At 50.9% G+C, this 25,152-nt stretch overlaps 1 protein-coding gene across 5 annotated transcripts in view; it reads right to left on the reverse strand.

The window, feature by feature from the left end:
• The window catches only part of RREB1 (ras responsive element binding protein 1), a 166,797-nt gene that overhangs the window by 120,894 nt on the left and 20,751 nt on the right, over positions 1-25,152 (reverse strand). For 2 of the 5 annotated variants that reach the window (XM_061398930.1, XM_061398924.1), the window contains exon 1: positions 1,321-1,407. The exons of 1 other annotated variant lie outside the window; for it this stretch is intronic. The gene's annotated coding sequence lies outside the window, so the exon portion shown is untranslated. Of the gene's footprint in view, positions 1-561; positions 881-1,320; positions 1,408-1,626; positions 1,710-25,152 lie in introns of those variants that run through there. 2 more of the 5 variants (XM_061398927.1, XM_061398925.1) reach the window with 2 other exon arrangements.

The following is a 25,152-nucleotide window of genomic DNA, read 5'->3' on the forward strand; positions in this document are numbered from 1 at the left end:
TGGGAGGAGGCAGGGAAACCCCACAACTCGGCAAAAAAAAAAAAAAAAAAAAAAAATTGGTCCAGCGGGCTGCGGACAAAAGTTTCCGAGCGCGCTCCACAGCTGGGCGGCGAAGCGGGCCCCGGCGGCCCCGCCTCGGATGCTCCCGGCCTCCTTCCTGTGCTCGTGACGGCGCCGGGCGCCGAGGTCCCCCCCCCCCCCCCCCCCGCGATGCAGGCTCCGCTCCACACCGATGGCTCCCACGAAAACACGTACACCGCCAGCGGAAAGGCCAGAGAACAATACGCGCGGACGCGCCCCCCCGCCCCTCGCGCGGTCACCCGGGGCGCGGTGGTTGGGTAGGGGGGGGGGCGCGATGGTCGGCGTGACCAGCAGCCACGAGCCGGGAGCGGCAAAGGCGCAGGGCCCCCTCCGGGGCCGGAGCCGTCCGCCGGAGACGATCAAAGTCCGCAGCGCAGGGCGCGGCGGATGCTTCCCACCGCGCGGTACCCCCCCACCCCCAGCGAGCACCCACCCCCACCCCCGAGCGTGGAACCCCCCGAGCGTGGCACCCCCGGATACCTGGCGGCGGCGGCGGCGGCGGGCGGGCGGGCGCCGTCATCTCCGCGCTCCTCTCGGCCCGAGAGGGACTCGAAAGTATGTAGGAGAAGAGTTTCCCCTCCCACATGGGGGGGGGGGGAGGAGGGATGTCGGGGGAGAGAGAGAGAGAGAGGGCGGAAGATGGAGAACTGCGCTGGGAAGATGTCTCTGGCCGGCCGGGCGCGCACCCTCCGAGTCCCCCCGGCGGGGCTCGGTTAAAAATAAATGCGGCGGCGGGCGCGGCGGCGCGGGTCGGGCCGGATTCCTGCGCTCGGACGGCTAATATGGATGCGCATCAGGTCCCCCGGCGGTGGGGCGCTGCGGCCGGCGGCTCGCGCTGGGAGCTGGTTGGCAGAGCCGGCGGCTCGGGAAGGGGAAAGGGAGCGGAGGAAGGGGAGGAGGAGGAGGGAGGAGGGGGGAGGAGGGGGGAGGACGCGGGGAGGAGGAGCGGCCCGGCGCGCAGCAGCCCGAGGGGCGAGGGCTGCCCGGCTCATCCCACGCCGGCCCCCCGAGCGCACGCAGCGCCGCGGCCGTGGGGTGCGGTGGGGGGGGTGGCTCCTGGGTCCTCGCGGCCCCTGGGGGAGACGCGGAGTTCGAAAAGTGCGGCGCGCCCTGCGCAGACCTCACCCTCCCCACATCCCCAAAAGTTCTTCGGAAAGGTCGCCGCTCCCGGCTCAGCCCCGGACATCTCGCGGCCGCCCGAGGGACCGCGAGCCGGAACGCCCGGGGGCGCGTACTCACGGCCAGGCCAGGGCGCTGGGGGCTCCCGGGCGAGGACGCCGAGGGGACCGGTGGGCTGCGGGAAGGGATCGAGCAGAGATGCAAACTTGTTCCGGAAAAGGAATCAAAATGGCGTTTCTGGATGTGCAAAGTTCATCAACTCCGCAGTCGCTTCCCCCCCCCTCCCCGCTCCGCTTCGCCCCGCGGGGAGGGAGGTGGGCGAGGAGCTGGCGACCCCGGCGCCCCGGCCGCCGTCGTGGCCCCCGCCCCGGCCCCCCGCCCCGCTTGCCCGCCCGCACGCTCGGAGCCCCGCTCTCCCCCTCTCACCCTGATAAGTAGACACATCACGTGTTGCTCCTGCGCGTCTCCTGGGGACGTGTTACTGAGCGGCGGCGGCGGCGGCGGCGGCGGCTGCGGCGCTCCGGCCGGGGGTCGGGTGGGGGGGGGGGTGCGGACCCCGACCCCCGCCGCAGCCCCCCGCCCCGATCTTAGTGGGGTGATTGCAGTCTCCATCTCCGGGGTGGAGGGACGCTGCAGTCCCCCACCCCACCCCCACCGCAGCCCCAGGTTGGCCCCCATGCCCTCCGCGGGCGCCGCCGGGGCCCCAGGGGGGAAGAGGGCTTGGGCCGCCCCCCACCCCGGGGAAGGGTCTCGGCGGCGGAGGCCGCGCTCGGGCCGGGGGTTCGGGGAGACTGCGGGCCCCGCCGCAGCCCCTCGCCCCGATTTTAGCGGGCTGACTGCAGTCTCCATCCCCGGGATGGCGGGACACTGCAGCCCCCTACCGCAGCCCCAGGTTGGCCCCCACGCCCTCCGCGGTGCCTCCGGGGGCCCAGCGAGAGGAGGGCTTGGGCCGCCCTCCCCTCCCCCATCCCCGGGGGAAGGGTCTCGGGGGCGGCGGCCGAGCGCGATGCGACCTGCGCGGCGTTCTTTGCGGGCGAGCCACCTTCATGGACCACCGCGCGCCCCCCCTCCCCACTCCAGCCCCTCACTGCGGGCGACTCCCCGCCCCCGGCTCTCCATCACTTCACTCAGTGGTTTGTTTCACTGTTTTAACGGAGGAGGGGAAGAGGCAGCGACGCCTGGGAGGCGCAAGAGGGGCACTTCGGAGGCCGCGAGGTGGGTGCCGCGGTGGGGGGGCGGGGTCCCCCGATCCGACGCCGCCCCTCTTGGTCTCAGAGGCAGATGGGGGAGCCGAGCCCCACCCTGGGGGAGCCGAGCCCCACCCGCGCGGTTCCCTCCCCACGCGGTCCTCGCTGTGCATCCAGGTGGGACAGGCAGACGACGGGGCGGGAGATGAAGGAACTGGCGCTTCATCCCGCCCCCAACTCCGGGCTGTTTCTCTCCCAGGGCCCAGTACTTCTTGCTCTGGGACTGCCGCTCCGGCAGCGCGTTCTCCATCCAACTCATTCACCGCTGCCTCGGCCTCTGTCACCTTCCCTTCCCCGCGCTCCACAACTGATGCTTCGGCGGCAGGGGCTGCCTTGCCCCCAAGGAGCGGCCCCCTAGATCCCCACCCCGCGATGGCACGGCTGATGCTGTGTCATACTCGTCGCCCTCCGAGGGATCAGGGAAGCCACATGCAATATCTCTTTCTCTCAGAGGGCTCCTGTTTCAGCTCAGAAAAGCTGGGGCCCTCCTCTGAGCCGCTGGCCATCTCCAGGGCTCCAGCCACCAGCTTCGCGTTGGCTGCGGCGGCCCAAGTTATCACCCAAGCCCAGAGAAACCAGGCCTGGGCTGCGCTTCCTCCATAAAGCGGCTGACATGTTTCCACCTGTTAATACTTTTCCTACGAAGCTTCTGAAAGGGGCCTGTTGTCAGCCTTTGGAAACATCTCCAGACAGATAAGGGTGATTGTGGTTGTGGAAAACAAACATTGCACACCCCCCAAATCCTAAAGATGACGGGGGCCTCTCCACTAGGTGCAGAGAACGCTACTGTAGAGTCTCCCATGTGAGGTTTGTTAAGCAAAATGATGTTATACAGACAGAAAGCTGGCTACTATCTACTTACTATGACCTTCGACCCTGTTCTACGCCAGTTCCTCTGAATACACTTGCACACCATCCAAAGTTGTAAGCCCAGTCCCAGGCCTTTAATTGGTGGCCTTCAGTGGATCTCTGGTTTTCAGGACAGCAGACTGAAGTGTGGACCCAGGGATGGATTAAATGGATGGGTTCTGGCCAAGACAGAACTCTCTAGAACCAAGCAAAAGCAGTTGCACCATTACCTCTGACTTGAGATAATCAGCTGCCCAAGAGGGAACTGATTCAGCTGGCTGTTTCTCTGATGTCCAGAGTCATCAAAATTAAGTTTTCAGAACCTGTTACATTTCCCAGGGTCTGCTGTTGACAGAGGAAAACTCAACCCAGAGAAACTTTAGCAATCGCATTTTTCTAAGCCTCCTCTCCAGCCCCACTGCATGCCCCCAGTTAGAAGTTACCTTTCCTGGTCTCCCCACTCAGTGGTAGGTTTTTGAGTAGGAATCATATCAAAATTGGAATTTTGCTTGTAATTTAGCTTATTCTGTAAAATACATTCAAACCTGCAAAGCTACATGAATTTTTAGGACAAATCACTCGATAGCATCACCAAGGTAATACTGGCAACCTATTTAGTTGAGAAAACAGCCTAAAAGTAACTTTTGAAATGATACTGAGCTCTGCATTCACCTTTTCCAGCTAATTCATAAACTTGGAAGTCAAATGATCTGTCCAAACGTCTGTTTGTTCATATTACCTATAAATATCCTTGATCCAACAAATATTTTTTGAACATCTTAACGGGGAGAAAGAGTCATGCTATCAAAATCACAATGACCCTGAGGAAACCAAAACTGAAAAAGACACATGTACCCCAATGTTCACTGCAGCGCTGTTTAGAATAGCTAGAGTATGGAAGCAACCTAGATGTCCATCAACAGATGAATGGATAAAGAAGCTGTGGTAGGTATACACAATGGAATATTACTCAGCCATAAAAGGAATGAATTTTAGTCAGTTCTAATGAGGTGGATGAACCTAGAGCCTATTATACAGAGTGAAGTAAGTCAGAAAGAGAAAGAGAAAGCGCATATATATGGAATCTAGAAAGATGGCACTGATGCATTTATTTGCAATGCAGCAGTGGAGAAACAGACATAGAGAACAGACTTATGGACACGGGAGAGGGGAGGAGAGGGGGAGAGGTATGGCGAGAGTAACATGGAAACTTACATTATTATATGTAAAACAGCCAATGGGACTTTGCGGTATGTCTCAGGGAACTCAAACAGGGACTCCATCAACCCAGAGGGGTGGGATGGGGAGGGAGATGGGAGGGAGGTTCAAGAAGGAGGGGACATAATGTGCACCTATGGCTGATTCATGTTAGGTTTGACAGAAAACACTGAAATTCTATAAAGCCATTATCTTTCCAATAAAAAAAAAAAAAAAGAACCATGATGAGGCACCACTTCACAACCACTAGGACGGCTGTAATAAATAAGGCAGATAATAACAAGTGCTGTCAGTGGGAAGATAGAATTCTCCTTACACACTGCTGGTGGAAATGTAAAACTCTATGGTCACTTTGAAAAGCAGCTTTTTGATGGGGCGTTCCCCTGGTGGTCCAGTGGTTAGGAATCCACCTTGTGACGCAAGGAACACAGGTTTGATCTCTGGCTGGACGCCGAGGAACAACTAGGCATGACAGGCCCCAACTACTAAATCCACACGCTCCCACAAGATGCAGCAAAGGTACTGTGTGCTGCACCTAAGATCTGATGCAACCAAATAAAAATACATTTAAAAAAAATAAACAACTTGATTGTTCCTCAAAACGTTAAGCATAGAGTTACATCTGACCCAACCACTCCACTCCTCCTCCGTAAGAAATGAACACATACATCCACACAAGGACTTGTTCACGAATGTTCATAGCAGCATTATCCATAGCAGCTAAAAAATAGAAACAACCCGAATACCCATCAGCTGATGAGTGGATAAACAAAATGCGTTGCATGGAATATTAGTCAGCCATAAAAAAGAATGAAGTACACACTATAAGGCAATGGCACCCCACTCCAGTACTCTTGCCTGGAAAACCCCATGGACAGAGGAGTCTGGTGGGCTGCAGTGCATGAGGTCGCTAAGAGTCAGACATGACTGAGCGACTTCACCTTCACTTTTAACTTTTCACTTTCATGCATTGGAGAAGGAAATGGCAACCCACTCCAGTGTTCTTGCCTGGAGAATCCCAGGGACGGGGGAGCCTGATGGGCTGCCATCTACGGGGTTGCACAGAGTCGGACACAACTGAAGCGACTTAGCAGCAACAGCAGCAGCACACACTACAGCATGGATCAATTTTGAAAACACAGTAAATGAAATAAGAGAGAGAGAGTTGCTCAGTCCTGTCCGACTCTTCGAGACTCCATAGACTATACAGTCCATGGAATTCCCCAGGCCAGAATACTGAAGTGGGTAGTCATTCCCTTCTCCAGGGGATCTTCCCAACCCAGGGATCAAACCCAGGTCTCCCACATTGCAAGTGGATTCTTTACCAGCTGGGCCACCAGGGAAGCCCAAAAATGAAATAAGGCAGACCCAAAAGGACAAACACTGTTCTAATTCTGTTTATATGGTACGTCCAGAATAAGCAAATCTATGGAGACAGAAAGTAGATTAATATTTCCTAGGGCTGAGGGTTTGGAGGGAATAGGGACTGACTGTCATGTGTACAGCATTTCTTTTTGGGGTGATAAAAATGTTCTAAAATTGATTGCAGTGATGGTTTACCAACTCTGAATACAGTAAAAGCACTGAACTGTTTGCTTTAAATGGGTGAATTGCATACTATGTAAGTTATACCTCAACAAAGCTGATATATATCTATGTGTAGATAAATAGATATACACACATACCTGAAATTGCACTATGTTCTGTAGTGAAGTGATACAAAGATGGATAATTTATAATTCATTGCTTAAAAGAGTTTACAAGCTAATCTCTGCATCCGTAAGAAATAATGATGAAATGCAAGCCAACATATAAGAACCATTAAACAGGTACAAAATTCAGAGGTTCTGAGAAAAGAGATCACTTCAAATAAGTCATCAGGGAAGGCTTCACAGAAAAGAAAGTAATGGGGGGTTGAGCCATGGAGAATGGTTAGAAATTTCATAGATGGAGAGGGGGATTAGAAACAGCAGATCAAAGTCGTGGTGGCAGCAACTTATGGGCCCTCTTCAGAGACCAGGAAGGATTCCACTGTGGCTGGATCATAACACTTAAAAAGCAGCAGGTGATGAGAGCAAAAGTCAATGGGCTGAGGCTAGGGGACTTCCCTGGTAGTCCAGTGGCTAGGACTCCACACTCCCAATGCAGCAGGCCCAGGTTTGATCCTTGGTCGGGGAACTAGATCCCATCTGCTGCAACTAAGAGTCCAAGTGCCACAGCTAAGGCCTGGGGCAGCCCAATAAATAAGTGTATATATTTTAAAAAAGTCAACAGGCCAAGGCTAGCCCACAAAGAGCTCTGAACAATATCCATAGGAAACCTCAGGGATGTGGGCCTGAACTAGGGTGGGAAGCGGGGGAGGAATGGAGAACAGATGGTCAGGAGTCACTTCAGGAAGGACCAGCAGAGAAGCAGCTGGTGTGGGGACGGGGGGTGAAGAAGGAAGGACTGAGACGATGCCCCTGGGTCCCAGCCGGGCGATGGAGAGAATGCAGGTCTGATGAGAAGGGCAGAAGCTCTCTGGAGACGGAGGATGGCAGAGCAACTGACACTGAGCTGGAAGTGGAAATAATGGAACCCACAGAGCTATGCCGTGGAAGAAAACCAAGGAGGAAAAGGATGTGGACATTGGAGAAGGCCCCTAGAATGAGGCGATGCAATCTGCTGAATCTCAGAAGACATGGAGGTGTCCCTCCTGCCAAGAGAGAGGAGCATGCAGGGTGCTCCAGGCAGAGGGAGCCGTGAGCAGGAGGCACAAGGGCATGCATGTGTCCTAAGTTGCTGAGTCGTATCCGACTCTTTGCGACCCCATGGACTGTAGCCCACCAGGCTCCTCTGTCCAAGGGATTCTCCAGGCAAGAATACCGGAGTGGGCTGCCATGCCCTCCTCCAAGGGATCTTCCCCACCCAGGGGTCAAACCTGCATTTCTTAGGTCTCCTGAATGAGCAGGTGGGTTGGTTACCACTAGCGCCACCTGGGAAGCCCATGCTCAAGGGCACAGAGGCCTGAAACAAAGTCAGTTTCCTGAACTGCAAACCCCTGACTCTGGCTGGAGCAGAGTGGATGGGGCGAGGCAGCCTGAGATGGAGCTGGAGAAATCGCTCATGGGCTGGACAGCCGAGAGCTCCGTGCACCCCTTGTGGCTGACCTGCACTCTGTCCTGAGCTGAGGCCCTGAAAGAGCTTGAGGAGGTAGACAGAGCCTCCCTCGTGGGACCATGGAGAAAGGTCTGGAACACTTGGGATGGGAAGACTAGCTGGGAATTAATAGAAGAGCCCACCTAAGAAATGATAGGGACTCCATCAGTCGCTGGCTGTAGAGGTAGAGAAGAAAGGATTGGTTTGAGACATAATTAGGATACAGATGCAATAGAATTTGTCCAGTTTGATTTGGGAGAGAAGGAAAAAAGTCCCTCTGCAGCACTGACCATGGGGCGTGACATCAAATGAAGGGAATCCACTCCAGCATCTGTAGAGTGACACACGACAGCACAGGGGTTAAGGTAAAAAGGGGGACAGGGACTTCCTGGTGGTCCAGTGGCTAAGACTCCATGCTCCCAATGCAGGGGTCCTGGGTTCGATCCCTGGTCAGAGAACTAGATTGCACGTCCCAAAACTAAGGATCCTGCATGCCACGATGAAGTTCGAAGATCCCATGGGCTGCAAGTAAGACCTGGTGCAGCCCAATCAATAAATATATATATATTTTTAAAAGGCAGGAGGGGTATTTCCCTGGCGGTCCAGTGATAAAGAATCTGCCTGCCAGTGCAGGAGACACGGGTTCAACCCCTGGTCGGGAAAGATTCCACATGTTGTGGGTCAACTTAAGCCCATGCATCACAACTGCTGAAGCCTGAGCACCCGAGAGCCTGAGGTCCACCAAGAGAAGCCACTGCAAAGAGAAGCCCACACACCCCAACTCCACAGTAGCTTCCTGCTCCCCACAACCAGAGAAAGCCTGTGCAGCAACAGAAACTAAAAGTAAACAAAAAAAAAATTTGTTTTCCTTTGTTTAAAAAAAATAAAACATAAAGAAATAGTCTCTTCTCCCAAACACACCACGCTCTATTTCAGCCCCTTGTGGGCTTTCTTAATAACACATCGGCACTTGTCAGTGTGATATAAAAAAAAAAAAAAAGGTGGAGGGAAGAGCGGCGGTGACTAGAGGTGGGAAATGGTAAAGAAAACTGAATCCACTGGGCTTGGTCTCAAGTGGTTGTGGAGAGTGAATAGTTCTGAATAAGTTGCCTCCCTGGTCTCAGTTTGGGACCCTGGATGGGTGGTGCGTCCACACATCAGCGGGGATGGTGTGTGGAAGACGAGAGGAGACTGGACCCAGGAAAAAGGCCTGGAGAGACATCTGAGGGGCAGAGGGGACCAGCAGGAAAAGGCTAGAGGCTGACCAACCCCAGGGAAACCGAAGGAGCAGAAGGCTAGTGGTGGTGGATGGGGTGCAGGGTGGGGGGGGCGTGCTGCCAATGAAAGGTGGTCAATGGTGTTAAGTCACACATACATCAAGACAAGCAGCTGACAACGGGGTGAGGTCTGAGACAGTAAATTGACTTAACAGGGGAAGGCAGAGGCCAGAAAGCAAGGGGTTAAGGAGCCACTGGAAAAAAAGGAAGTGAAGGCCCGAAGCTCTGAGAAGTTAGGAGAGAAAGGAAAGGAACCATGGCAACAGAATAGCAGCTAATAGGGGCTGGCCCCCTACTATGCGCCAGGCGCTGCTCTAGGAGCCCCGTGTGGATCATCTTGCTCAGTCCGCTCCAGCCTCCAACCTGGCAGGTGCTGTCGCCACCCACGACCTACAGCTGACGGAACCCAGGCGGATTCCCGAGGTCCCAGGCGGCCTGGCCGGGACCTGGCAGAGCCGAGCTGGACTCCCAGGACCCACTCTCCGCTTGCTGTCATCACCCCTGTTGTTAGTCAATCGAGAATTAAATCGTTTGCTAATAAAAAATGCCTACCTGAGTGTCTTGAGTAATCTGACTAGAATGCCCTTGACCGGAGTCTGGCAGAAGGGCCGCTATTGTCTGCGCTGTCACTTTGGGAAAAGAAGGGGATGGCCGGCTTTCAGTGTTGCTCATTTGGTTTATAACCATCCCTCCTTCGCATAAACCTCAGGTACAAACCCCTTTCTGTTCTCCATAGACATTTATGTCAACAGGAAAGGAATGTAGATCCGGAGAGAGAGAATAGAGATGTTACAGAACACAGCTTGTGAAGGTGTCTGTCTGTCTGTCTATGGCAGAGGAGAAATGGTAGACGGATCAGCCTTGGGGGGAAAAGAGGGCTAATTCATACTCCATGGCAGGCGGGAAGGGGGTAAGATGCTAGAAGCCTAAGTCCCGGGTGAGGTCGTGGGCGTTGGCGTCCCACGGCCTTGACTACAGAAGGCGGTCGGACGGCAGAGCCAGGGAGGCCGAGGCCCCAGGGCGCGGAGGGGCCTGAGGCTGGCGGAGAAAAGCAGCTTCGGCGACCCGCGGGCTGAGGCGACGGGCGAGGGGCAGGCGGGCGCCTGAGGGCGGGCGGCGCGGAGGGAGACGGGCGGCGGATGACTCGCGAGAGGCATCCTGACGGGGGGCTTCGGGGACCGAGGGGACGGTGGAGGCGGGACGAGTCTTCGTGGCTGAGAGGAGGCTGAGAGGAGACAAACGTGAGGCTGGCCTCTTAGGCCCTGTGCCGGGGCGTGTGCGGATGGCGGGGCGCGGGTGAGAGGAGGCGGCTGTGGACGGGTGATCCCTGAGACAGGAGGCCGCAGAGGCTAACCCGGGCGCCCCAGAGTCATCTGCCGAAGTCGCGGCCCCGCGGGTGGCGGTGTGGCGGCGCGGCCCTCCCCGCCGTCCTTCCGTGAAACGAGGTCATCCCGACGGCCCGAATCCGGAAGGACTGGTGTCCTCACGAGAAGAGGGGTCGGGGAGTTCCCTGGTGCTCCAGGCGTTCGCACTCCTAGCTTCCAGCTCAGAGGGCCCGGGTTCCATCGCTGGCTGGGGAACTAAGAGCCCACGTGCCCTGCGTGTGTGTGACTCACTCAGTTGTGTCCCCCTGGACTGTAGCTCACCAGGCTCCCCTGTCCATGGAATTCTCCAGGCAAGAATACTAGAGTGGGTTGCCATGCCTTTCTCCAGCACATGCCACGAGGCGAGGCCAAAATAATAATTTTTAAAAAGGAAGAGATCAGACACACAGAAGATGCCAGCCATGTGAGGCCGCAGGAGAAGGTGGTGTCTGCCAGCTGAGGAGAGAGGCCTCCGAAGGAACCAACCAGCACTTGATCTGGACTTCCAGGCTCCTGAACGGGGAGAAAGCACGTTTCTGTCGTGTCGGTCCCCAGCCTGATGGGCTTAGTTTCAGCAGCCCAAGTGACAGATGCAGGGAGGAGGGACCCAGCGGTGACAAGGGCGAGGAAGGAGAGTAGAAAATACGCCATCAACTCCACGGCCTCCCCATGAACCAGGAGAACCTGTCTTATTGAGGAAAGGCTTTTGCAGGAAGTGATATCTCTAAGGACAAATGAAGTTTCCATCAGGGTGCTGAAGTAGGGGAAGTGTGTGGAGAAGCCTGGGAATTCTTAGGACGGGGTGCACAGCCTCAGTGGGGCCAGGGAGGCTTGACATTGGGGCCTGTTATGGCTAATGCCCCCTTTACACTTAGCGGAGGGCTGGCACAGTGCAGCTTCCTTTTTTTTTTTTTTTTTCAGGCTGTGCCATGCGGCATGAGGGATCCTAGTTTCCCTACCAGGGATTGAACCCAGGCCCCCTGCTTTGGGAGCATGGAGTCTTAACCACTGGACCACCAGGGCAGTCTCACCATACAGGTTCTTTTTTTTTTTTTTTTTTTAATTTATTTTTTACCATACAGGTTCTTAATGAACATGATTTGCAAAATATGAAGAGGTGGGACAGATATGAAGAAACGACGGGGAAACAGGAAATTGAGGGAGGAAAGTCTTCCTGGGATTGGCAAATAGAACAGAAAGCCAAGAGGCATGGCGAGACGTCATTTCAAATGTCCAAATCCCCTTTAGTACAGCAGCCAGTGAAATCCTCCCACTAAGATAAGCTGAGCAGCATCTTGGGGATGGGCCACCTTGACAACTTCTGTCATACTCAGTGTGTTATTACTTCAGCTACCCAAATACCTTGAGGGATGTGTTATTTCTGGTTTGATGGTTTTCCCTTTAAAGATTAACCATTTGGAGCCAAAAGTTTTCCTAAAATGTATTATGCACTGCCTTGCTTTCTCTTCCTTTTCTGAAAAATAGGAAAGTTAATATCTGCACAAAATGATACTATCATAAGCTTCAAATATTTTATTGGATTGTCAAATAAAGATAACTGTTTATAAACAAGGCATAACAGGCCACAAGACTTGCATCTTCAAGAAGCTACTCATCTGAACAGGTAGGTCCTAGCTGTTTGCTAGCATCCCCAAGGCCTTCACAGTAAAGCCCAGCTTGAGGGGTTTTTGTCTGCTTGTAGTTATTTGTCCTGCCTCACTATCCGGCTGTGACCTGTCACTTCTTTCTGGACTCAGTGTGCCTGCCAATAGTAACCTCCTCTTCCCTTTCTAACTGATCGTTTCTTATCTATGTGATTAGGCTTCCCTGGTAGTTCAGCTGGTAAAGAATTTGCCTGCAATGCAGGAGACCCCAGTTCAATCCCTGGGTCGGGAAGATCCCCTGGAGAAGGGATAGGTTACCCACTCCAGTATTCTTGAGCTTCCCTGGTGGCTCAGATGGTAAAGAATCCACCTGCAATGTGGGACCTGGGTTCGATCCTGGATTGGGAAGATCCCCTGGAGAAGGGAACAGCTATCCACTCCAGTATTCTTGCCTGGAGAATCCCCATGAACAGAGGAGTCTGGTGGGCAACAGCCCATGGGGTCACAAAGAGTCGGACACGACTGAGCAACTTTCACTCACTCACTGTCTGCATGGTTAGAAAACTGGGTAACCAAGATTGCTTGAAATGTGTGAAAAGTAAGCATATGGACCAGCATCTCGTTTTGCTGCCCAGAAGCCAAAAGCTGCTGACGTCCTGATTCTCAGTTGGGTTTTAGACTGATGCATTGCTAGCATACTTCTAAACCATTAAAGTTTTTTTCGGAGATATCAGAATAGCAGGGAAGGTCAAATAACTCTTCTAAGTCATAAGTTAGACTTAGCTTCCTCCAAGATGTAAGTTTATTGCTTATGAAATTTTTAAATGATTGAATTTCACCCCTCCATAGCAAGGGCCGTTTCAAAATTCCACTTCAGACAACCTGGCAGATATTAGAAGAAAAAAAAAAAAACTGCTCTATTGTCACTGGATGCAGATTCTTCCCCTAAAAGATGTACTCCAAGTTCAACATTTATTTTGCTGTCAGATAGCACTCTTTCATCATGAAACAGAGTACAAATAAGTGAAATAAATACTCCTTCAATAAGTAGTAAGTATGTGTACCTTTGTGGGTTCAATTGAGGGTGGGCAGAAGCAAAGTAAAATTTCTGCAGTTTCAGTTAAGTCGCCCCCCACATGGTATTTGTCAGTGGAACCCACGGACAGTGCGCAAGTACCTCTAATAACTCTGGCCACTGGTCCTCTTGCTCACAGGTCAGGTCCCGTGGCCCCAAGTCAAAGGAGCAGAGAATTTTTAATTGTAAAAAGTGCTCGGGAACGGACTTCTCTGGTGGTCCAGTGGTTAAGAATCTGCCTTCCAATGCCTGAAACTCGGGCTCGATCCCTGGCTAGGGAACTAAGAGCCCATGTGTTACTGGGTAACTAAGCCTGCAAATGGCAAACTACAGAGCCCACGTTCTCCAACGTAGACCCCGTGTGCCGCGACTAAGACCCGGTGCAGCCAAAAATAAATGTCAAAACCAAAACCAAAAAAATGTTCTTACAGTGCTCCAGAAGCTGCAGTAAATTACACAACTAAATAGCATGAAAGATGCTGATGATCAGAAACACTGACAACAACGTGCCTATCCTAATGGACAGAAAACTCTTTCCCTCAGGAAGAAATAAAGTCATGTCTAGTACACGGGTGTCATTCCGCCGTGAACAGGGCGTGGGAATGATCCCACTCAGTGCCTCGGATTCTTAGGAGGCAACGCACTGAGCAATTTCAGGCACATGTTTTCATATGCACACCTCAGCTAAGTAGTGGAATGCACACTCAAAAAATAAGATATTTTAGAGTCTATGGACTGACTTTATGTCACTTCTTTGCATTACTAAGGAAACTTGACATTCATCACTCACTCATTCAACCAGCAATTGGGTGCACTGGCGGTGTTCCAGGCTCTGAACACAATAAATAAAGCACAAGGATCCTTGCCCCAGTGGGTCTTACAAGCTGAAGGGTTACATTTGCTTTCTTTCTTTTTTTTTTTTTTTTAAGATTTATTCATTTTTGGCTGTGCTGGCTCTTCATTGCTTTGTGTGGGCTTTTCTCAAGTTGTGGCGAGCAGGGGCTATTCTTCATTGGGGTGCACGGACTTCTCATTGCGGTGGCTTCTTGCTGCAGGGCACGGGCTCTAGATGTATGGGCTTCAGTCCTTGCGGCATGTGAGCTCGGTGTTTGTGGTGCGCCGGCTCAGCTGCCCGGCAGCACGTGGGATCTTCCCAGACCAGGGATCAAACCCATGTCCCCTGCATTGGCAGGTGGGTTCTTACCCACTGGGCCACCAGGGAAGTCGTAAGTCTATAATTAAAAGGGTAGGGGGACTGTGCAAGAAAAAACTTAATAGCAGAACAGAATAGATAAACTAGGAATGAATCTGTCTGTTACACTTACTAGAATACATATAGGATGCACCTGTAACCATCAGAGAAGGACAGAATTATTCAGTAACTAATCATTGTTAGAACATTTGATTAGCAATATGAAGGAAAGTGTCAAGGTAAGTTCTTACCTCAAACCATACAACAAATAAATTCCTTGTGGATTAATTAGATAAATAGGGATGTATTTTTAAAACTGAAAAATAAGATTAAAAACAAAATTTGTCATACTTCCAGAGACAAAAAAATGATACTGTATCATATCTCTGGATGGGGAAGTTTTAAAACTTGGAAATAAAGAATAGACAAAGAATAAAGAATAGAATACGCAAATATAAAATTAGAAATAAAAGGGACATTTAAAAAAGACCATAGAAAACTTGACCACACAGAAATATGAACCTTCTCTATGTCAAAATTAAAAGGCAAAGGGATTTCTCTGGTGGGCCAAGAGCTAAGACTCTCTGCTACCAATGCAGGGGGCCCTGGGTTCAATCTCTGGTCAGGGAACTAGATCCCACATACCACAACATGTACAGGCAAATAAATAAATAATAGAAATAAAAACCCATTAAAAATAAAAATTAAAAAATTAAATTTAAAAGGGAAACATAATTTTTTTTACAGAAGATATATAAATTAACCCAAGTAGTTAAAAAAGTTTTATCTATTAAGTTAGGAAAAGAAATTCTCCAAGTCCACTAGGATGAAATGAAGTAAGTGGAAGCTTTCACATGTTGAACTGCTACTGGCATTGTAAATGGACAAAACCTTTTGGAAAGCTTTATTGGCACATTCTGCGCGGGCGCAGGAGGGCCTAGAGGAGCTATCCCACGCTGAAGATCAGGAAGGGCGGCAGTGAGGACATACCCCTCGTCCAAGGTAAGGAGCAATGGCTGAGCTTTGCTGGAGCAGCCGTGAAGAGATACCCCACGTCCAAGGTAAGAGAAACCCAAGTAAGACGGTAGGTGTTGCAAGACGGCATCAGAGGGCAAACACACTGAAACCATACTCACAGAAAACTAGTCAATCTAATCACACTAGGACCACAGCCTTGTCTAACTCAATGAAACTAAGCCATGCCCGTGGGGCAACCCAAGATGGGCGGGTCATGGTGGAGAGATATGACAGAATGTGGTCCACTGGAGAAGGGAATGGCAAACCACTTCAGTATTCTTGCCTTGAGAACCCCATGAACAGTATGAAAAGGCAAAATGATAGGATACTGAAAGAGAAACTCCCCAGGTCAGTAGGTGCCCAATATGCTACTGGAAATCAGTGGAGAAATAACTCCAGAAAGAATGAAGGGATGGAGCCAAAGCAAAAACAATACCCAGCTGTGGATGTGCCTGGTGACAGAAGCAAGGTCCGATGCTGTAAAGAGCAATATTGCATAGGAACCTAGAATGTCAGGTCCATGAATCAAGGCAAATTGGAAGTGGTCAAACACCAGATGGCAAGAGTGAATGTCGACATTCTAGGAATCAGCGAACTGAAATGGACTGGAATGGGTGAATTTAACTCAGATGACCATTATATCTACTACTGCGGGCAGGAATCCCTCAGAAGAAATGGAGTGGCCATCATGGTCAACAAAAGAGTCTGAAATGCAGTACTTGGATGCAATCTCAAAAACGACAGAATGATCTCTGTTTGTTTCCAAGGCAAACCATTCAGTATCACAGCAATCCAAGTCTATGCCCCAACCAGTAATGCTGAAGAAGCTGAAGTTGAATGGTTCTATGAAGACCTACAAGACCTTTTAGAACTAACACCCAAAAAAGATGTCCTTTTCATTATAGGGGACTGGAATGCAAAAGTAGGAAGTCAAGAAACACCTGGAGTAACAGGCAAATTTGGCCTTGGAATAGGGAATGAAGCAGGGCAAAGACTAATAGAGTTTTGCCGAGAAAATGCACTGGTCATAACAAACACCCTCTTCCAACAACACAAGAGAAGACTCTATACATGGACATCACCAGATGGTCAACACCGAAATCAGATTGATTATATTCTTTGCAGCCAAAGATGGAGAAGCTCTATACAGTCAGCAAAAATAAGACCAGGAGCTGACTGTGGCTCAGACCATGAACTCCTTATTGCCAAATTCAGACTTAAATTGAAGAAAGTAGGGAAAACCACTAGACCATTCAGGTATGACCTAAATCAAATCCCTTATGATTATACAGTGGAAGTGAGAAATAGATTTAAGGGCCTAGATCTGATAGATAGAGTGCCTGATGAACTATGGAATGAGGTTCGTGACATTGTACAGGAGACAGGGATCAAGACCATTCCCATGGAAGAGAAATGCAAAAAAGCAAAATGGCTGTCTGGGGAGGCCTTACAAATAGCTGTGAAAAGAAGAGAAGCGAAAAGCAAAGGAGAAAAGGAAAGATATAAACATCTGAATGCAGAGTTCCAAAGAATAGCAAGAAGAGATAAGAAAGCCTTCTTCAGTGATCAATGCAAAGAAATAGAGGAAAACAACAGAATGGGAAAGACTAGGGATCTCTTCAAGAAAATCAGAGATACCAAAGGAACATTTCATGCAAAGATGAGCTCGATAAAGGACAAAAATGGTATGGACCTAACAGAAGCAGAAGATATTAAGAAGAGATGGCAAGAATACACAGAAGAACTGTACAAAAAAGATCTTCACGACCCAGATAACCATGATGGTGTGATCACTGACCTAGAGCCAGACATCCTGGAATGTGAAGTCAAGTGGGCCTTAGAAATCATCACTACGAACAAAGCTAGTGGAGGTGATGGAATTCCAGTTGAGCTATTCCAAATCCTGAAAGATGATGCTGTGAAAGTGCTGCACTCAATATGCCAGCAAATTTGGAAAACTCAGCAGTGGCCACAGGACTGGAAAAGGGCAGTTTTCATTCCAATCCCAAAGAAAGGCAATGCCAAAGAATGCTCAAACTACCGCATAATTGCACTCATCTCACACGCTAGTAAAGTAATGCTCAAAATTCTCCAAGCCAGGCTTCAGCAATATGTGAACTGTGAACTTCCAGATGTTCAAGCTGGTTTTAGAAAAGGCAGAGGAACCAGAGATCAAATTGCCAACATCCGCTGGATCACTGAAAAAGCAAGAGAGTTCCAGAAAAACATCTATTTCTGCTTTATTGACTATGCCAAAGCCTTTGACTGTGTGGATCACAATAAACTGTGGACAATTCTGAAAGAGATGGGAATACCAGAACACCTGATCTGCCTCTTGAGAAATTTGTATGCAGGTCAGGAAGCAACAGTTAGAACTGGACATGGAACAAGAGACTGGTTCCAAATAGGAAAAGGAGTTCGTCAAGGCTGTATAGTGTCACCCTGTTTATTTAACTTATATGCCGAGTACATCATGAGAAACGCTGGACTGGAAGAAACACAAACTGGAATCAAGATTGCCGGGAGAAATCTCAATAACCTCAGATATGCAGATGACACCACCCTTATGGCAGAAAGTGAAGAGGAACTCAAAAGCCTCTTGATGAAAGTGAAAGTGGAGAGTGAAAAAGTTGGCTTAAAGCTCAACACTCAGAAAACGAAGATCATGGCATCCGGTCCCACCACTTCATGGGAAATAGATGGGGAAACAGTGTCAGACTTTATTTTTCTGGGCTCCAAAATCACTACAGATGGTGACTGCAGCCATGAAATTAAAAGACGCTTACTCCTTGGAAGGAAAGTTATGACCAAACTAGATAGCATATTCAAATGCAGAGATATTACTGTGCCAACAAAGGTTCATCTAGTCAAGGCTATGGTTTTTCCCGTGGTCATGTATGGATGTGAGAGTTGGACTGTGAAGAAGGCTGAGCGCCGAAGAATTGATGCTTTTGAACTGTGGTGTTGGAGAAGACTCTTGAGAGTCCCTTGGACTGCAAGGAGATCCAACCAGTCCATTCTGAAGGAGACCAGCTCTGGGATTTCTTTGGAAGGAATGATGCTAAAGCTGAAACTCCAGTACTTTGGCCACCTCATGCGAAGAGTTGACTCATTGGAAAAGACCCTGATGCTGGGAGGGATTGGGGGCAGGAGGAGAAGGGGACGACAGAGGATGAGATGGCTGGATGGCATCACTGACTCGATGGACGTGAGTCTCAGTGAACTCCAGGAGTTGGTGATGGACAGGGAGGCCTGGCGTGCTGCGATTCATGGGGTCACAAAGAGTCGGACACGACTGAGCAACTGATCTGATCTGATTACAAACATTTTTTTTAAGTAAGAAAACAAAACAGAAATGTACCATAATGATACAGAAATCATGTCAGAGTGATGGGAATGTGTTATATTTTTTCTATTTCCCAAATTTTATGTAATTGCATTACTTTATTAGTTTACCAATTTAACTAGACTTATTCTTACCCATCTGAAATTTATGTATTATCTCCTTATATTACAGAATTTTATCAAAGAATTTTGTAACACCAGAAATCTGGTGTTGAAGCCACAATTTTCAAAATAATCAAAAAACAATCATTCCATTTAAAATATAAACTTGGCCATAGACAGTTCTTTCATTTTTCCCATTTACCCTGGAAAACTAGTGCTTTTGTGGCAGGTGAGCATCTTTTTCAAAAGCAGGGACTTCCCTGGTGGTCCATCAGCTAAGACTCCACTCTCCCCAAGCAGGGGGCCTGGGTTTGACTCCTGGTCCAGGAACTAGATCCCACATGCTGCAACTAAAATCCCGCATCCTACAACTAAGACCCGGAGAAGCCAAATAAACAACAACAACAATAATAAAAATAATAAAAAGCAGCAGGAGGAGCAGGATATCTTTGTAAAAGTCAAAACTGTGTCAGCAGTGAGTTAGTCTTCTGATGAAAGCACACCCCCCAGCAAACTGATCAAAGAGAGCGCCTCTGCTCCTGCCCACAGGCTCGGAAGAAAGATCTTCAAGGCGTCCCAGCCCACTCTAAGATGCTTCCTCTGGGACGGAGCTAACAGCAGCCCTGTTCACAGGCCTCTTACGTGCAGTTGCCCAAACAGACACAGGGCTTAGCTAGAGTGGAGGAAAACGGGCTCAGAGATTGACCCCAGGCAATGGAAGGGTAAGGAGCCTTCTCCTCCCGCCTGTTCCATCACACAGAAACACAGAAGCGGGGTTCAGCTCTGTACACCATCAAACACTCACATTACCTATCACTCTCCCAAACTCCCATGAGACACCAGCCCACTGCCAGTAGGAGGCCTGGGACCCAAACACCAGAAGACAACAAGAGTCAGCAAGCATGTGGAGAAAATGAAACCCTTGTGCACCGCTGGTGGGCATGAAAAATAGAACAGCCTCTATGGAAAACAGTATGGCAGTTCCTCAAAACATTAAAAATAGAATTACCCCATGATCCAGCAATTCCACTTCTGCATCTATACCCTGAAGAATTGAAAGCAGAATCTCAAACATATTTGGACACCCATTATTCACAACAGCTAAAAAGTGTTCACAGATGATGCATGGAGAAACCGAATGGGGTCTATACAGGGGAATGTCATTCAGTCTTAAAGAGGGAGGAAGAACTGACACAGGCTACAGCTTGGATGAATCTTGAGAACATTATCCTGAGTGAAATAAGCCAGACGCAAAAGGACAAATACTGGATGATTCTACTCACAGTACATCCCTGGAGTGTCAAATCTACAGAGACGGAAAGAAGAATGGGGGCTCCCAGGGGTGATGGAGAAGACAGACTTTAAAGTGGGGGAGATGAGAAAGTTTTGAAAATGGATGGTGATGATGGTTGCACAACAGTGAGCAAGCACTTAATCCCAGTGGAGCGTACGCTTAAAAACGCTGAGGCAGTAAGTTGTACGTAACGTCTGTTTTATCTGTAATAGGCCACTGCCACATGAATGCTAAAGGCACCAGGCCATTCGGCGGCTCTTTTATTGGAAGGTGCAGATCGCTCCTGGGGACAGCCCCGTGAAATAGCACACACCTGTGCACACGAGACAGACCCAGGCAGGGCAGGTGACTGAGGGCAGGTTCACACTCGCATTTTAGGCCTCGCCAGGGGACAGCACAGGAAACAGAGCACTCGCACCATAAAACTGCAGAGCAATTTCCTTATCACCATCTCCACGACTCAGAATTTTTTTTTTTTTTTTACAAAAGTCGTTTACCAAGGGGCAAAGTTCTCAGCCCACGGAACTCCCGGGGCTGGGCTCCCCCGCTGCTGGCAGAGTCCTTCCATGTCCCGCAGAGCTTTCTGGGGGCTGGGAGGGGGCCCCTGGGTGAGGCGGCAGACGATGCCACCGCACCATAAATGAGGGGCTGAAATGAAGCTGGTCAAGAGGTCTGGTCTGGGAACTTGCTTCAACTGCCCAGGTTCAGGGACTATTTTGAGAATTTCATTTAGCCAGAGTCAAACAAGGCAATTTGTAACTTGCCTAATTTAAGTCACCTGTCCCCAAGCCGGGGTCCCATTCAGTTCCTCCTGCATTGTTGGCTGGACAAAGATCTTGGCACATTTTTCTTTTTAAAACCCGGTCCAGTGGCTCTCTGAGGCTGTCTTCAGTCTTCTAAAGACTCTCTGGCCACCTACCGGATTTTTTCAGCACGAGGGCTGGGCAGAAAAAGAGCAGCTCGTTGCCCTTGTTCAAAGGAAAGCAAGAAGAGACGAAGACGAGAAGCTGGTGAGACTTCAGCATCAAGTACCCAGGGGGATTTGCAAGAGAATAGCTCAGACACGGCCCTACTGCCCTCCTCTCAAGGAAAAAGCCAATTATTCCTCCTACCTCAAGAGCTGAGGAGTGTGGCACCTAAGAGCTCTTGTGACATCTTTATCCCGGGCACCAGGAGAAAAGAAAAGTGACAAAAATTCAGGTCCCTTGGCTGCTTTTTTCCTTCCCTAAGTTACCAGGAAGAAGAAGGTTTAAATGGCTTGTCAGTTTTTACACATATAAAACAGGATTATCAGCTACTTTCACTTTCTCACAAACAGCTCCAGTCTTCTAAATGAGTCCTGCATAAGGCGTTTAGTGTAAACCAAAGTCGTTTTGATTAATAAAGAGACGTTGAAAAAAAACACCCTCCCCCCCTCGTTTTTTAAACAGGAGGATTCTGTCAGATGTGGTCCTTGAGATCAGAGAGCAGAGTTAGGAGAAAAAAAAAAAAATCGAAGTGACGACTCATTCAGGAAGAAGACACCGAAAGTGAAAGATTCATTCATGAGTTTCTAGCTCTCAGCCCGTGTCTTGGAAGAGAAGGAGGTTCACGGTAAAGGCTGAGAAAGGCTGGGCTGCGTGGGAAGCGGTGGGGTCGCCGGGCTGTGCTGGGAACTGTTGAGCTGTTTCAGCCAGCGTGGTCACAGTTATGCAGAACAGGGTCCCCAAATGACAACTTCTCAAAGCCGCATCGGAGCTGGGTAGGTGCTGGCCGTTGGAGACCGTTTCCCCCTCCACCCGGTGCTCATCCTGGCAGGTGGTACCGCCTAGGGGGTGGTGCAGGAGGAGGAGGTGGCCTGGAGAGCTGGTTTCAGACACATTCGGCCCCCATGGGGAGGGCCAGGGGCCTGGCAGCTCTGGTTGACACATGTGCGCCCAGCACTCACAGCCCCCATGCACACAGGAGGAGACTGGGGTCAGAGGGTGACTGGCTGGAAGTCCAAAGCTACAGGAAGCTGGGGCTTGCCTTCAAGGCCGCCCACCCCAGCTCTCAGGGCTGAGTATTCTCACTTCTTGAAATCTGAAAGCCCTCCCGGGGACTCAGAGCTGCCAGAAGGCACTTGACAGGGCCACGTGGCCGTGCAGCGCCCCCAGCAGCTGTGCGTCACCAGGAGGTGGGGCCCGGATGCAGACTCCCTGGGGGGCTGAGGGCAGAGTCAGAGGAAGAAGTCAGGCAAAGAGGAGAAAGCAGCTCAGTGGTCTGCAGGCTGGGGCGCAGACACCCACAGACCTCCTCCTGGTCGCCCTCTGCCTCCAGCCTCCCTGAGCTCTCCTGGTGACTCAGGGTGTCAGCCCTGCTCCCTTCCGTTTGCCCAGCCGCTGAGGATAAGCCCCAAGACGGGCTCTCCTTAGTTTGGCGGCTGCAAGGCTGACTGCAGTGAGTTGTCCCGAGCCACAACAGCTTGCCCTGGAAACAGGTCTGGATTGTGAAGCCGGATACGAAAGGAAATCACCGTGTCCTGAAAGCGCTGACCCCATCTTGAACCATGTGGTCTGCCTACAGGATCGCACTCAACCTTCGCCACACTCCCCGACGCAGATATCTGCCCCCATCTTGCAGACGGGAGGGTTAGTGGGATTGGATCTCACAGGATCAGAGTGAGCCTGTCTGGCCCCAAGGTCCCTGCTTTATCACCTGTTCCTGAAGGTGGCTCAGACGGTAAAGAATCTGCCTGAAAAGCTAGAGACTCAGGTTCAACCCCTGGGTCGGGAAGATCCCCTGGAGAAGGGGATGGCAACCCACTCCAGTATTCTTGCCTGGAGAATTCCATGGACAGAGGAGCCTAGAATGGGGTCACAAAGAGTCGGACATAACACTTTCCCAAAATCATCCCAGCAGGGTCCCTCTGACTGGTTTGGCCTCTACTTGAAATACGGATTCGGACTCTCTTCAAAAAGGCTGACGTTAAAACCGACCAGCAAATTGAACTTTGTCTGCTTTGTTCAGACACCTCTGAGCTGCCCCGATCTGCTGAAGGTCTGCCCTGCCTGCGTGCCTTGCCTTAAGGATGGGAAGTGAGAGGACCATGAAATGCCAGGTGTTGCCAGGGAGGAGCCGGCTGAAAACACCTGCAGCCGTAAAGACCCGACTGGAATGGCTCTTCCTGCTTTCCCCAAAGGCAAACCAAGACATCAGGAAAGCTGGGGAAGGGCCCTGATAGAGCCCAGTGGAGGGCCTTCCCGGGTGTCCAGTGGTCTCTGCTCCCAGTGCAGAGGAAGATCCCACATGGCACGTGGCGCAGCCAAAAGGAAAAAAAAAACAAACAGGGTGGAAAGAGTTACCAGCGGGCTGGAGGACCGCTGCTCTGAACACAGACGTCCTCTTTTCCTGCTGCACCACGAGTGCGTGGAGCTCCGCCAAGATAACAGGACAAAGGTTAAGGACGGCTGATAAGCTGAGCCAGAGGTGGAGGCTGAGAGGCTATGAATTTGCAAAGCTAGGAGGAGCAGCCCCAGGAAAGGAGAGGGACATGAGAGGTCCAGACATCACTTGCACAGCGAGGGGGCTCCGCCAGCTAGCTGAGTGAAGCAAGGCATTTTCCAAGAGAAGTAACCAGCCAGAGGAAACGGGTCGAGATGCACGTTTTGAATTCAGACAGATGATCAGTGGTTGCTCCCCACGCACGGCCCACCGTGGCCGGCCACCCCGTAGGCCTTGTGGGCGGCACAGATAGTGGCTGTTTCAAATAATAGAGCACCGTGAATGTGGTGAAAATGCAACTCAAAAATCTGGCCAACCAGGGCCCCGATTCCATTCGGAATTGAAGACTCTTGTGGGTGGGGATGCCAAGGTGCTCTCCTTTTAGAAGAGACGTATTTCCAGCTCCCGGGGCCTCTGAGAGATTCCAGAATCGGGCACAGGTTTTTAGACTGCGGAAATGGCAACCTACTCCAGTATTCTTGCTTGGGAAATCCCACAGACCGAGGAGCCTAGCGGGCTACAGTCCATGCGGACTCAAAGAGTTGGACACAAGTGAATGACTAAGCATCCTGGAGGGGTTGACAAACTAAGCAGCCACAGCACTGGGCTCTGACCACAGGTCGCAAGGCTTCCTGGCTGTTGGTGGAGAAAGTTCTCTGGGGGAGGTAAGGAGGTCCATCATATAACTCAGGGTCTCCGGGACCTACCTGGCACCTGCCACGAAAACCCAAATGGCAGTGAATCCGAAAGTGTGCTGGGCCCCTAGATCAGGCTCAGCACACCTCTCAGGGTCCCAGCCAAGACATTTACAGGCCCCAAGAGGTCCCCTCCAGCTAAAATCTGTGCCTGCAAAGACAGAAGTGATTTGAAATTGTAACTGGCTGTGTAGAAAGATGGTGCAAGGAAAGCAACCTTGCCGTGGTTATTTCAGTCTAGTACCCTCTGGGTGGGCTCGGCTGGTTGACCAGGTTCCACACTGTCCAAACTCCCATTGCAGATGCTGTCAGTCCCTCGCGCCTGGCTGCCTCTGCAGTAGAACATTCCCAGCCCGGACGTGAAGGCTTCCTCACCACTGCCCTCTGCATCTGTACGAGAACGTGGTCCACAGATGCCCTGCAAGACAGCAGCAAGCCCAGGTCCTACCTCCAGTGTGGATGGGGGGAGAGAGAAAGGTAAGAGACACTCTTTCCTTAAAAGAGAAAGACGACCTAGAGCGAAGGTGCTACAAAAAGGCACAAACTCTGCTTCTGTCTCTTGTCAACGGACTCTAGACAAAGGGTCCAAACCCCCTGAGTTTCACTGTGTGCGCTTATAAAGACATATGATGACATGTAACATATAACACTGCGAGGACTGGGCTTCTCTGGTGATTCAGTGCGAAACAATCCTCCTGCCGATGCAGGAGACACAGGTTTGATCCCTGGTCCAGGAAGATCCCACGTGCAGCAGAGCAACCAAGCCCGTGCACCACAGCTACTGAGCCTGTGCTCTAGAGCCTGGAGTCACAGCTACTGAGCCTGTGCTCCAGGGCCCGGGAATCACAGCTACTGAGTGTGTGCTCCAGGGCCCAGGAGTCACAGCTACTGAGCCCAGCTCCTGCAACCACTAAAAAGCTCGCATGCTCTAGAGTCTGTGCTCTGCAACGAGAGAGGCCACTGCGATGAGAAACCTGCACACGGCAACTGGAGAGTCGCCCCTGCTCGCCGCAACTAGAGAAAAGCCCATGCAGCAACGAAGATTCAGCGCAGCCTAAATAAATAAGTACAAT

This window comes from Bos javanicus, chromosome 23, assembly GCF_032452875.1.
Source record: "Bos javanicus breed banteng chromosome 23, ARS-OSU_banteng_1.0, whole genome shotgun sequence".
Taxonomy (NCBI): domain Eukaryota; kingdom Metazoa; phylum Chordata; class Mammalia; order Artiodactyla; family Bovidae; genus Bos; species Bos javanicus.